This window comes from Hordeum vulgare, chromosome 7H (assembly GCF_904849725.1).
Source record: "Hordeum vulgare subsp. vulgare chromosome 7H, MorexV3_pseudomolecules_assembly, whole genome shotgun sequence".
Lineage (NCBI taxonomy): Eukaryota > Viridiplantae > Streptophyta > Magnoliopsida > Poales > Poaceae > Hordeum > Hordeum vulgare.
In genome coordinates this window covers 200,794,548-200,808,163 of record NC_058524.1, presented here as the reverse complement: position 1 = coordinate 200,808,163, position 13,616 = coordinate 200,794,548, and positions in this window count along the sequence as shown.

Genomic DNA, 13,616 nt, shown 5'->3' with positions numbered 1-13,616 from the left:
ACTCATAAGTTAGCCACCTCAAATAAATGCTTAGTCTCTTGTTGTAGCCTCACCACTTAACCATATCTCACCCATTAAGCTTTGCTAGTCTTGATACCTTTGGAAATAAGATTGATGAGTCATTGTGGCTCACAATTTGCTACAAAACCAGCTACAGGCACAGGTAAAGAGTTACTTTGATGTGAGCGCGCTGATTGTGCTATTTGGAGTTTCTTTTTCTTCTTCCTCGATCTAGGATGGGTTCCAGGCCGGCAACCTGGGATAGCAAGGGTGGACGTCGTTCTTTTATCATTTGTTTTCGTCCTTAGACGGACCGTGCTCTTCTTCATGATGATTGTATGTATTTTACTGATGTGACTCTCATGTAGCTTGTGGCAAGTGTAAGCGAACTCATCATACTCATCATTTCAGTACATTTACTTGTAACGATATCCATTCTTGCGAAATGATGAGATGCGTTTCTATCCCTGTCGAGGCCCTCGCCCCAAAATAGGGATAGGACCGCATCTTGGGCATTACAAGTTGGTATCAGAGCAGTACCGACCTATGATCCCCCTTGATTGATCGAACTTGGCCGAGTCAAGTCTAGTGAAAAACTATTTTGAGTCTTAGTTATATTGGAGAGTAGGTTCCCTTTTTGTACTCGTCTATGCTCTGATCAGGTTCACGACTTAGGAAATATTAATTCTACTCCTCTTCTCACTTAAAAGAAATTTTAGGATCACGCGGATATTTTGGAATCTATATGATGTCGATGTGACGGAGTTGTGTCTTGGTGCCTCCTGTTGTGTTGATTTAATTCCGGGGAGTTGAGCTCCAGGGGATTTTTGAGCACATCATTATCATTCAGATTTCTTAGTATCTCAGGACGAAGGATGTTCGAAATTGCTTCAATACTAGTAGTGGCGAGATAAGCCCGACCTCCCCAGTACCGGTGCACATAGTTCGGGGTACTGCCATACTTAGTATCGTTGTGTTTTCGAGGATCTGAGATAGATGAGTTTCCGAGATCTCTGGTTATGTATTGACGAATGTGATACACTGGACGGATAGTGTTATTTCTAAGAGTTGAGTGATGGATTTTTACTACTTGTATCCGTGGACCCGATTGCATGACCAGAAATTTCGGGAGTTCTTAGGTGGGAATTCAAGTAGTTAATTATAGGACAATCTTCCAACAGATGCATGATGTGAGGTTGGGGTTCAACATCTAGTGGATTCGTTTTTTCAAAGTCGTCTTATAGCGGTTCTTGTTGTGTCTTAAAGAGTCCTTGTAGCTTGCTACGACTCGAGGACACTTTGTATGTCGTCTGCACTACCTTGTACACGATGGATACTGTAGGATAGAGCCCGTGCGATCCTATCCACGAAAATATCAGACAAAATCTCTGTCATGAATTTGTTCTGGCTTGTTTCGTAAGCTTCATCCTTTGTTTTGTTGGAGTCTGGTAATTCGAGGTCCTTCGATGTCAAGTGGTGAATTCATATCTTTCCAAGAGGTGTTCTCATATTTTTATGGGAATTCTAATTCTTTTTCTCATTTAAATTCTCTTATCGATTCTTTTTAGGGATTTTTATTTCTGTGCCCCTGGTTCCTTAGCCATACTCATTCATCCCCATGCTCTTAACTTTTGCTCATTTTTCCCCACAGCCTTGGCCTAAATCCTCAGAACTGGTCACAAACGGTGGATGTCGTCGGGTCAGTGCTTTGACCATTAACTCGGACGAATGGGGCCGCGCTGACTGTGTCGCCCGTTGGACCTGATGAGTGGGGTCGCGGCGGACGATGCCTTGGTTAGCCCGTTGGGCCATGGTTAGAATTGGGTCATGCATGCGCCACAACGACAAAAGCCTGTTATGCATGCACGACATGTCCAGCTAGCTTGCATGCATGCACGTAGCTAGCCTACCTGCATGCTCTGCCGCCTGCCGCCACGATGTGTTGACCCGCCTCTTTTTCACGCGAGCCGCCACGGACGCTGACCGGCCTCATTTTCACGGGAGCCACCACGAATGCAGAGACAGTTGTTGCCGCTGGTTCGTATCATCTCCCACATGTGTCTCCTCGATGTAGAGCATTGTTTCACACTTTTTGATCCACTCGCATCTATTCAACGTGGCAATTAAAACATGTTGGCAATTAAAGTGGCATATCAATCGATGTGGCTCGTTTGAACGTAGCAAATCCAAAGCGCGGTCGGTGCGACTCCCCTTCCCTTCCCCTTTCCCTATTTAAACCACCACCGCTGCACCTATTCTCCACACATCCATTTGCACCGCCCCCTTCACCCAATCCCAGAGCACACTCAAAGCGAGGCGAGGATGCAGTACAACGGCCCCACCTTCGAGCTCCCACCAACTGTGTCGGAGAGATGGTATCCGGCCGGTGTCGTCGTGGAGAGGATGCTCCGCGTGTGGGCGTTCTCACACTGGAGGGGTGCAAGGGGTTTTGCCGAGTGGTTCCTCCGTGGGGGCTTCGCCCACCTCTCGGCGGGCTCCCGGTGAGGTTTCAACTGGAGGAAGTGCGTCCAAACTCCACGACTCCGCCGATAGGGCTCACCGTCACCTTCACCAACAGTTTTGATGCATACTACCTCCTCGGCAAGGTATTTTGGTGTGGATGCGAATTCATCACATTCACAACCCACAACATCTTAACAAACTTCGACTGCATCTTCCCCACCCGCGATGGTATGCACAACCTCCCCTACTACATCCGCCAGGACGGCATGGAGAGGGAGCAGTGAAGAGAAGGCGTAGTGAAGATGGTGATGAAGTCCCGATCTCGATCGTGAGCTTGTCTTGCCCTAGGGTGTTAGTGCTTTTTATCTCATATATATTTCTAACTTAATTATGTCGTTGGTTGTACCATGAACTTTGTTATGCTTGCTACCCTCATTTGATAGGGAATCCCTATTTGATATGTCGTTGGTTATTAGTGTTTTTGCTTGCTATTTCTATCTTATTTGTCGTGAGATAAATCGCTAGATGGATATGGTGCCGTACACGAGCCCTTCTGCATTCCTCAATGAAAGCCGCAAGTTTTCGCCCATTTAGAGTAGGGTCAAGTTTTCGAACGCGCGGATAATGGAGTAGTTGAAGTGTCAAAAAGGAAACTAAATCTAGAAAAATGAACCATGTTGATGTTGAAAATAAGAAGAAGAAAAGATTTTTTTCGAATTGTTGGTGGCCCGATTCCGCATATTGTATGAACAAAAACAAGCTAATTTTTGAATAGCTTGTGGACTATGCTATGGTTTAGGGTACCCTATGTTTTATGTAAGAAGTATGCTATGGTTGCTAATTCTTATGATATGGATGTTTGCTTGCTACGTGAGATATCGGTCGATGGATATGGTGCCGTAGCCGAGCCATAGACAAGCTCTCTAGATGGATATGGTGCCATAGCCGAGCCTAGACTTGCTCTCTAGATAGATATGCTCGCTAATGGTGCCATCAGACTTTATTTTAGACGTGGTTTCAGATGGATATCATGATCTACATAATTAAGTCTGACATGTTGTTAATGAAAAAACAAAAACAAAAAATCGTGTATACAATATTTTTCTTGCAACAAAAACTTGTTTATAATACCCGCAGTCAAAAAATGAAAGTGTTCTGCCGTAGGCAATATACAGCAGGAAATTTCCATGATATGTACAAATAATTTTGACATGTGCAAGTCCAACAATAAATCGATTTACCATCATGCACTATTTTTGTTCGGCATGGCAATAAATGGATTTACCATGGTAATAATCAAGGGAAAAAACAGAGCCAACACGTGGGCCTTCGACACTCAACGCAATGAGATGGCCCAACCAGAGCTTACTTTCAATTTGGGCCCTACCTTTTTTTTCTTCTGCGGTCGGTGTTGTCTCACGAAACTGAAAGTGTACAAAACTGACGAAACTGACATGATCCACAAATTAAGCAACACAGAGCATAGAGCACATGATCCATAAATTTAAGCAAGTCATAGGGCACATGATCCACAAATTTAACCAAATCCTAGAGCACATGACACCACACTAATAACATCTCTAATGAGTGATGACCAGCAAGTAAGAAAATCCTAGAGCAACTACACAAAAATAAAAGGGATAAAATCCTAAAGCTATCAGATTCGCCTGCTTGTTCAATTGAATCATCTGCTTCAAGTTCTTATTCATCTTCTTTATTTACCCCTTCAGATCTGCATCCCCAACTGTGAGAGCAGCACTTCCATACCAAATTCGTTGTTGCTGACGGCAGATTGAGCTCCCGGGTTGGGGCCCCATTGAACTGAGTCCGCTTAATGTAGTCATCCAGCCATTCAAAATGTGTGCATTTCTTCACGATCTGAAACGAAAACATGAACCCTAAATCCCATTTCGAAAAATAATTAAAAGAAAATAGAAAAAGAAATCAGAGAAAAATCAAGAGATCTAACCTGCCCCTCTGGCTTGCTCTCGCATTTCACGAACTCGCGCCCATAATTGCCATTCTTGACCTCCTTCGAAGTCAATCGTGTCAGTGGCGCGCTGCGTGGGTAGTCAGGACATCGCTCCAAGGGAAGTGGACCATACTGGGTCCATGAGGGGCGGGTGGCTGAAGTGGAGCTCGACATATCGCCCAAAGTTGCCGAAGAAGAAGAAGCATAGGAGTGGCTCCTCACGTCACCAGAGAAGAAGAAGTAGAGGATGGGGTACCCGAAGAAAGGGGAGGCACAACCAACAAGTCTCGCGGATCGCCCCACGATCCAACGATGCGGAGCCGTCCATGTGATCCAACGGCGCGGAGCATGCTCGCAGCCTGCCCTCAGAATTACTTCTAGAAGACCACATATGAGGGCTATCGCTTGGCGCTAGGGTATGATCGGACGGCTGATGTTCGGAGTTAGGGTTAGGCGAAACCCCGAGGGGTTTTGAGGGGTTTTGAGCTGGTCAACGGGGTTCCAAAGGCTTTGACTCAGCATAACTAATTTTAAAAAATCGAAAAATATGAAACCTTCGTCGTTTGTTGTTTTATAAGACACACTAACGAGGAAAAATACTAAACTTGGTATATGGTCATTTTCATGAAAAAAAACCTAGCTGACACAATCAAGGTAAAATGAGCACCATTAATTTAAAAAAATCAAAAAAATATGAAACCTGCGCACAATGTTGTCTTGTGTGACATGTTACCAACCAAAAATCATAAACTTTGCATATGGACATTTTCATAAAAAAAAACCTTCACACATATGAGCTATCATGTACGAAGTTTCATAGAAACCAAGGAGAGGAGGTAGGGTTTCCCTTTGGTTTTTGAAAATTTTAAAAAAATATAAAAAAATCACCAAAGCTTGATTTCAAAGTGAATAAGAAGGATATGAACTTAGTTCTCCATTTTCATATTGTAAACGTGTTTTTAATGGTTTTTTATTAAAGTATATTTTTTTGAGAAAAATGTACAAATAGAAAGATTAATTCAATAAATAGTGATTCTTCGAATCTACACTATATAGATTGATTTGGTGTTAATAAAAAATATTTGGCTCAATTGGAGTAGGTCCAAAAAAAACTTGATTACAAATGGGGTTGTTTACCCTAGCTTGGGAGCTCATTTGGAGCACATTTCTCATGACTACAAGTTTTGTAGACGCAGAAGAGATCGGATTGATCACCTAACGTTTATAATAGTTCAGCAAACTGTGCAAGTCACACCACAGGGGAATGGACTAAAGTGTTGGTTCAAATTCAAAGTTTGTCTCACTAGTTCAAATTCAAAGTTTACACATAGAATTATTACACCTTACAAGTTTTCACAGTACTTCAAATTGACGACACAATCCTTATTACAAATCTTTAAAGTTCAAAGTTTATGACTTGCATTCAAGTTCAAATTCAAATCTTTGTCTTGCTCCTTGTGTTCCGGGATGGGTTAACCGTCTTGCTTCTGGTTTCCCTGGCTGGGATATTTTGTGCTTTTGAAAGATTTGTATTGTTGCTTCTCATCTTCACTTCTGGTGGTGGCGGTTTTGTTGAGCTTTGACTAATCGAGCAAGTGATGACCAGCTGACAGTCATCTATGGGCTCACTAATCTTTAAAGGAACTTTAGACAAAAGAAATTCCTCCTCTCTTATAGCTTCAAAACCTTTGTAAGCCATGGTTTCAAATTCCGCAACAGATGGTGGTTCAACCGAAGTTTCTTCCTCTCTAGGTCTTTTCTCTCTTATAGACAAAATAACTTCCTCCTCTCTTATAGCTACTTCAGTTGCTTCTTTCTCTAAACTTGCTGCATTCTCCTCTAAACTTGATGTATTCTCCTCTGCTGCTGCATGCTCCTATGCATTTGCTGCTGCCCATTGTTCCTCTTCTCCAAATGATGCATCAACTGGATTGTTACAACGCCTAGCAATATGCCCTAAGATACCACATCTTTTGCACTTAAGCTATTTTTTTACACGACCCTCTTCACCAGCTCTTATCATGTTTTCCTTGGTCTTCCTGGTGGTCTAGTCAGTACAGGAGAATGGAGTTTGAACCCTGGGTCTACTATATTCCATTGGTTTTTCCCAAGAGTGCATGCACATTTTCACCATAAGCAGCCCTAAATTTGGCAACAGAGAAATATTCAGAGCAATACTGATCAACTTCACCATCTTCACCTCCAATAAGAGTCATGAGATGTACGACATGTATGCACGGCTTCACGCGGATCTGCCATTGCCTACAACTGCATTCATTGGTTGCAAGGTTCACTGGATATCTCCATTCCCTATTTTTACTGTCAGTGTAGGTCACCTCAGCCTCGTATGTCGACGGTCGAATGCATTTCATTCTTAGTCCTCTTGCCTTGGCATGCAATGCCTTAATCAGAGATGGGAGCATAAGATGGCCAACATATTGTGTTTCTGCAATTCTTTTACGAAGAGCCATCTTTACCATGATCATCTGCCTGATATTATAAAATGCTTTTCACAACAAAAGCCCTTTCACTCACTTGAACTTTGCATTGAAAACTCAGCGAGGTTATTGGTCACATAGTCTACTTTGCAGATTTCATTGAATTTGCTTCTTGACCACAACTTTCCACGATGTTCATCCATGTACTCCTTCACCAAAGGATTATGAGCATACAACACTCTCAAATGGTGCTCATGCTTCCTCAAGCTGCATGTGTATGATGCTGGCCATAGATTCTCATCATAAACTTTGCCTTTGAATTTCTTTTTAAAATATTTGCGCTAGGTGTCGCATACATTCCCTATGTTCCACTCCAGGGGATACAATTCCTACTGCAGTTTCTAAACCCTTGCAAGCATCTTTGTGTATAATTAAACCTGAGGGTGTACCTATAATGTTGCGCAACTACTGCAGAAACCAGACCCAACTCTCCTCGCTCTCTACCTCCAACACACCAAATGCAACTGGGAATAGCGAGTTGTTTCCATCAACTTCAGAAGCTGCTGCTAGCTGGCCTCTCCATCTTCCATTCAAAGCAGTCACAGCGACAGCCAAATAGGGCCTACCCATTCAGAAACCCCTTCCAGCAAGCCTTAAAACAAACAAAAGCCCTCCTGAAGCACTCATTCTCCATTGTCTTCCCTTTTAATTTGTACTTAACTGTATGATTGTCAATCTCTACAACACTCCATGGACTAGTCATCTCCACTTCAGCTTTGAAGGTGTAAAACAACTGAAAACTCTCATTCCATGGACCATTAATCCTATCAAGAGCCCTTTCCTTAGCATAGGAAATCTTCATGTATTGTACATTAATCTTGTACTTCTCAAATAGCTTCCCATGGAGTGCTGTTCGACCAATTGTTGGTGTTTCCCTCACCCAATCCAAGATTGCATCTGCCATCCACCTAGTCTTTTCAAGCTTAGATTTGTCCTTTCCCCCTCCCCCTCCAGGTGGGCAAGTGTGCCCGTGTGAGTTGCTTTTTATCTGAAACAAAATGAAAAATGATGTCAAATACAATTAAGAAACAATATAATTAATATTCAGTTGTAATACCTGAATCAATTTGCTCTTTCGCATAACGGATGCATGCAACCTCCACCTACACCTATCATAAGGGCAATGAACAGTGAATCTTCCTAACTCACTCCTATCAACCTCATAAGAGTTTTCAGTGAGAATGCAATATGTAGTCACTGCATTACGACAGTCCACCATTGATTCGAATACGTTCCTGGAGTAAGGTCAGGATTCTCCCTGTTCCACACAATTGTTGTCATTTCCTCACCATCATATTCTTGTAAAACTAAGGAGTCAATGTTCTCCTCCCTCTCTTCATCATCAGTGTCATCAAATCTAGCACGGCTGATAGGCTCCTCTGCATATTCATCTTCCACTACCCGTTGACTGACTCTATCTACCAGTTTAGCGAATAGAATCTCATCCTCATCATCATTTCAAGGCACTTCCTCGTCAGGCTCTGCATCTACTTCTACATCAGGTGCAGAAGGGAGAGGAGAAGTAGCAGAATTAGCGGCAGCTCACATGTTGTGGCTTTCAGAACCACTAGGTTTACTTGGTCTCGACCTACAAGGAGTGCGGACTCTCGCTATTAGCAGAGACGGATGATGTCTGAATACCCTTCGGGATACGTTGTTTGCGTGCCTGAAGCACACCGATATGGATTTTTACCGAAACGGCTGTCAGCATTCAAACTAAATAGCAATCCCAGGTACTGTCGAAATATCTCAGTTCAATAGCATCGACAAGGCTCCAGGGATACTCACAACAGAGTGCCTCATGGAAATCTCTGAACGAAACGCTGGTTTCTACCACTTTAGGATAGAAAAATCCAGAAATCGCACACGGTTTAGTTCCACGCAGATCGTTAGTTTCCATTCTAACCGCCAGCCGAAAATCAAGTGCAGGATCAACCCTATTCGTTTAAAATAAGATAAAGGGCGCAGTTAGGCCTAAAATTTTCAGATAAATTGTGCTGATTCACTCCAACGGTGGTCAAATACTGCAATGCCCCATATGTGTAACCTTCCCTATTTGGAAACCTTCTTGTGTGGGACCACCTTGTCAATGCTATGAGAGAGTTCAATGCTATGATTTCATGTGTTGTCACCTTATTATTTTTTCTTCCTTTGCATGCATGCATTCCATATCATGCCATGTGTTCTTGTGTTGTTGCACTTGTGTTCTTATGAGGTGATGTGTTGCCATGAGATGTGGTTGTATGTGATATGTGTGGTGTGGTGCAACTCTAGTTGTTTGCATGTGATAATAGGGATAGCTCTTGTGGTGGCCTAAGGGTTCAAAACCATGTCCCTCCTACTTATTTCTATCCCACATTTTCTTGCCTCTTTCCTGATTTAAAAATGCTCACGTGTTAGCTTTGAATTGTGGTGGATGACAGATGTGATTTTCTGTTTTTGAATGGGTGTTTAAAAGGTGCAAACAATTACAAAACAAACCCTACCATGGCTGTCTTGTAAAATATTTACTTGCTCCTAAACTCTTGTTTCTATTTTTATTAAATAGGTCTTGATTTTGCATGTCCAGGGCAAGTGCTATTTTTATTTTTGCACTTGTAGGTTTCCCTGTGCATTTCTTTTCCTCTCTGCTTATTTCTGTAAATAGGAAACCAGGGAATTGATTTTCCCTTATCTGTCGCCACCTGTGGGCTTACTCCCACAGGCCGGCCCACTCTCCTCTCTCTCGCGCAGGAGCCCGCGAGACGTTCCTCATCTTCCTCCTTTCCAGCTCGACACTGGGGCCCCACTGTCAGCGACTCACCTCGCTCCTCTCTACTTTCCACCGAAGCTCCCCCTCACGCACATGGCCGCGCCGCGTCCCTCTCCTCTCCTTCCCCCTATTTAATCCCTCCTTGGCGTCCGTGCCAAGGCTAGGGTTCCTCTTCCCCACCGCCACTTCTTCCCATCTACCTCTCTTCTCTATCAATGGCCTCAGGTAAGAGGAGGGCACATCCGCCATGGCCGGATCGTGAAGGTGCTCACCACCGTTGCTGTTGTGCCACTTCTTCCTCTCCAAGGCGATGGCGCTCTCGCGGGATCTCGTGGGGTTCCATTCCCGTGGCTAGGGCGCGGCGTCCACCCCTTCTTTCCCTACATCGACGACGTCCCTTCTACTCCGACGAACATCTCCGAAGCGGATTCCTCATCTACATCCCCTGCTACCTCTCCGATCAGGACCAGCGTCTTCGTCCGTTGGGTGAGCAGATCCTCCTCTTCCCCTTCCCTGTCGTAGATCACGTGTAGGAGCGTAGGATCGCCGTCGTGCTGCTCCCTATCGCCGGCACTGCCGCACACCGTAGATAGGTAGCTGTGGTTCTTCTCGAGCAGACTTAGCATAGGAAATGGAACCCTGGATGCGTGGACGTCGTTCCATCAACGAGCCGGTGCTCGATTTGGCTTGTGTCGCCGGCGAGGTAGTTCCCCTGTTCCGGCCACCGTGGTTCATTGGTGGATCCCGAAGGGGGTGCTCAAAAGAGTAGACCCCCCTTCTCTGTTAGACTCCTGTCCGTAGCGTAGTGGTAGCAAGCCGTTGTTGCCTGTCGAGAGGTCGTGGGTTCGATCCCCCCTCGGCAAACTTTTTTTTGGTTTATTTCTTCGGCACAGTAGAGGCAGGGTAAAGCATACCATGTTAGCACACTCTCTCTGGTCGAACCAGTGGCCTTTGCAGAGTGGTGTGCACTTGTGTGTTGTGTGTGTTGGATCCAACAGGTCTGGGGTTCGACCCCAGCACCTCCCCTTTTTATTTTCCCTTTGTTTTCTTTTATCCCCCCCTTTGTTGTTTGATATCTATGCAGCCCCTGTTCTGTAGATGTGTAGTGATTTTTGCACACGAGGGTTATATTAACCTCCTCTCAAAATCAGCATGGGTGTTTTGTTTGTTGCTAGCTTGTGAACCCTTGGTGATGCACTTGTGTGTGTGCATATACACTTAGTAGAGCTTGTGGTGCTATTTATTTTGCTCCAAGTTACATATTATGTAGGTACATGTGCTTGCAAGCATAGTGGAGTGTGGGTATGTGTGTGGATGGTTTCCCCCTCACCACATATTTTGGTGTGTGTGTGTGTGTGTTGCACTAGTGGTGCATGCTATGATTAGAATGTGATGTAGGTGGTGTTGTATGCATGCTTGTGTAGATTCATGTGTGGGAATGCACCTTGTGGGTGTCATGGCACTAAGGTGATGACCCCTTGTAGTGCTTATGTGAGTGTGTGTGTGTGTGTGTGTCCTCTATATCATGTGTAGTTGATTCCTTTATCTTGTACTTGTTGCTAGTGATGGAGTGGTGAAGTGCCAAGGCACATAGGCATGAGGTCTACCCCTCATGAACCCCCATTGATGTTGTGGTCATGTGCCAGAGCTTCTGTAGGTTAGCTCTAGTGATTGTGCACATGTGATGTAGCACTATTCACTATATAGGAATCTATGTAGTTTTTCCTTCCTAGTTTGAGCTCACTTGTTCCAAGCAAGTGCATATGTTTTATATATGTTTTTGGGGTAGAATCATCCCAGGAATCCATTGGTGAAATCATTTTTTCCATTGGAACATTTTCTGGAGATGACTTATTTCATTTTGTTCTATGTTTAGAGCTTGGTTCCATGTGATGTGGTGAGCCCTTGTGTTTGGTTCTTGGTTGTGGTAGTAGATGGTGACCTCCTCTACCACATGTTGGTTTCATTTCATGTTTAGGAATCCATATGTGCAAATTGTGCCCAATCAAAGTAGGCATGTGGCTGAAATTCCAGAGATTTTCACGAAGTCTGAGAATCTGTTTATATTTTCTTCTCCTGTTGATGAGGTTGTGCAGATCAATGTGTTGTGATTTAGCCTTAGCTTTCAACTGGAAAGTTGAAGCTGATATGTTTGTATAGATCCCTGTAAATTTTCATTCCATTTGGAGTCCTGTAGATATTGTTTTGACTGCTGTAAAAATGCTTAAGAGCATAGACAGAAAGTGAGAATCTGGAATTTTCACTAAGTCCCTGAAATCTGATATTTTTGGGCAAGTTTGCAGCCTTGTAACTTTTTGTGTTTAACTCCTTTGTGTGAGATTCTTGCTTGTGCTTGTAGTAATCTTGGATAGCTACAGCCACATATCTTATTTGGCATGTTTAGGTGGATGTAGGTGTTTTGCATGTAGCTCACAAAGTGCTATGATGCAGTTTATGGCAGATTGTGTAGTTTTGGCATTTTGATGATTGTGAGTGCTTAGTTGATGATGTGGTGTTCTTCTTTGCTCTACCCCATCCATGTTGGATTTTTTGATGTCTTGGATACCTGGATATACCAGAGTTGAGCCATTGGAGTGTGTTGTGGTAGATTTGACATGTAGGGCTTCATATCTTGTTTCGTTGATTCCCGTTGATCCGTAGCTCCGATTGTAATGTTCTTTATATGATTTTGCATCGTTTTCTCGAGACGCATCTGGTTATGTCATTATCATGCATGCAAAGATATCTTAGGATGCTTTTATGTCCAGGACATGTATTTACTTCTCATGCTTGTGCTAGTGATAGAAATAGTGAAGCATGCTCATATTCATCTCATGCATCGTGTGCTTGTTGCATCTTGAGGTGCTGTTGTTCATTGGATGTTATTATTATGTTGGGTAGCATCAAGATCGGAGAACGAGTATGTGGATTCGGGAGAGTACGTGCAGGACGATCAAGAACCATTCCAAGCTGAGGATATCACAGGCAAGATGATATGACCTTGATTCCATCTCTAGACTTGTTATACTAGATTACGTTTCCTTGTCATATTCTCGCTGCCTACCACTGATATAATTGCCTCCTGAATTGCCATGAAACCCAAACACTTATCCCTTCCTAGCAAAACTTGAATTGCTAAGTAGGCTTTGCTCAGCTACTAATGTTAGCGTTGCTAGATGCAGGTGCTTTGTCTCATGTGATAACATGAGCTTGATATCATTATCTTAATTCTGTTATTTAATTAATGCACCTATATACTTGGTAAATAACGGAAGGCCTAGCCTTTTGCCGGGTGCTTTGTTCCGTTATTGCCGCCATAGTTACCGGCTACCGGTGTTTCATTCCATATTGATCACTCCTAACACGTTCGGGGTTGTTATGGGGACCCCCTCGATAAATCGCGTAGTGCTAAGACTTGTCCTGCAGGACCCAACATTGGTGTTAATTTCCTAATCACTTAATAATAATCTGCATAGGGAATAGCTACCCCGAGGAATTTAATCAACAACCCGGGCCAGTGCTCCTCATGAGTGTTGGTCCAACCCAGAGCAGCTTATTACGCTCCCCGGGGCAACTCGGTGTTTTGGCGTGGTAACCATTGCTTATCCCGCGTGTCCTGAGATTGAGATACGTGGCTCTTATCAGGGTCGTCAACACGTCGGGAGGTCCTGCTAGTCTTGTCTTACCTTAGCGATATATCTTGCGTATAGGAATCCCGGTGAAGCTTTGGTTCTCCCCAGAGTTGAGGTTTTCCTCTAAGGAATCCGACGAGATCACGAGATTCGTGATAGAGGATTACTTTGCGGCCCATATACGTTTATGATGGACTAGTTAGAGCACCCCTGCAGGGTTTAATCTTTCGGAAAGCCGTGCCCGCGGTTATGTGGAAACTTGGAATATTTTGTTAACATCCCGTAATAGATAACTTAAA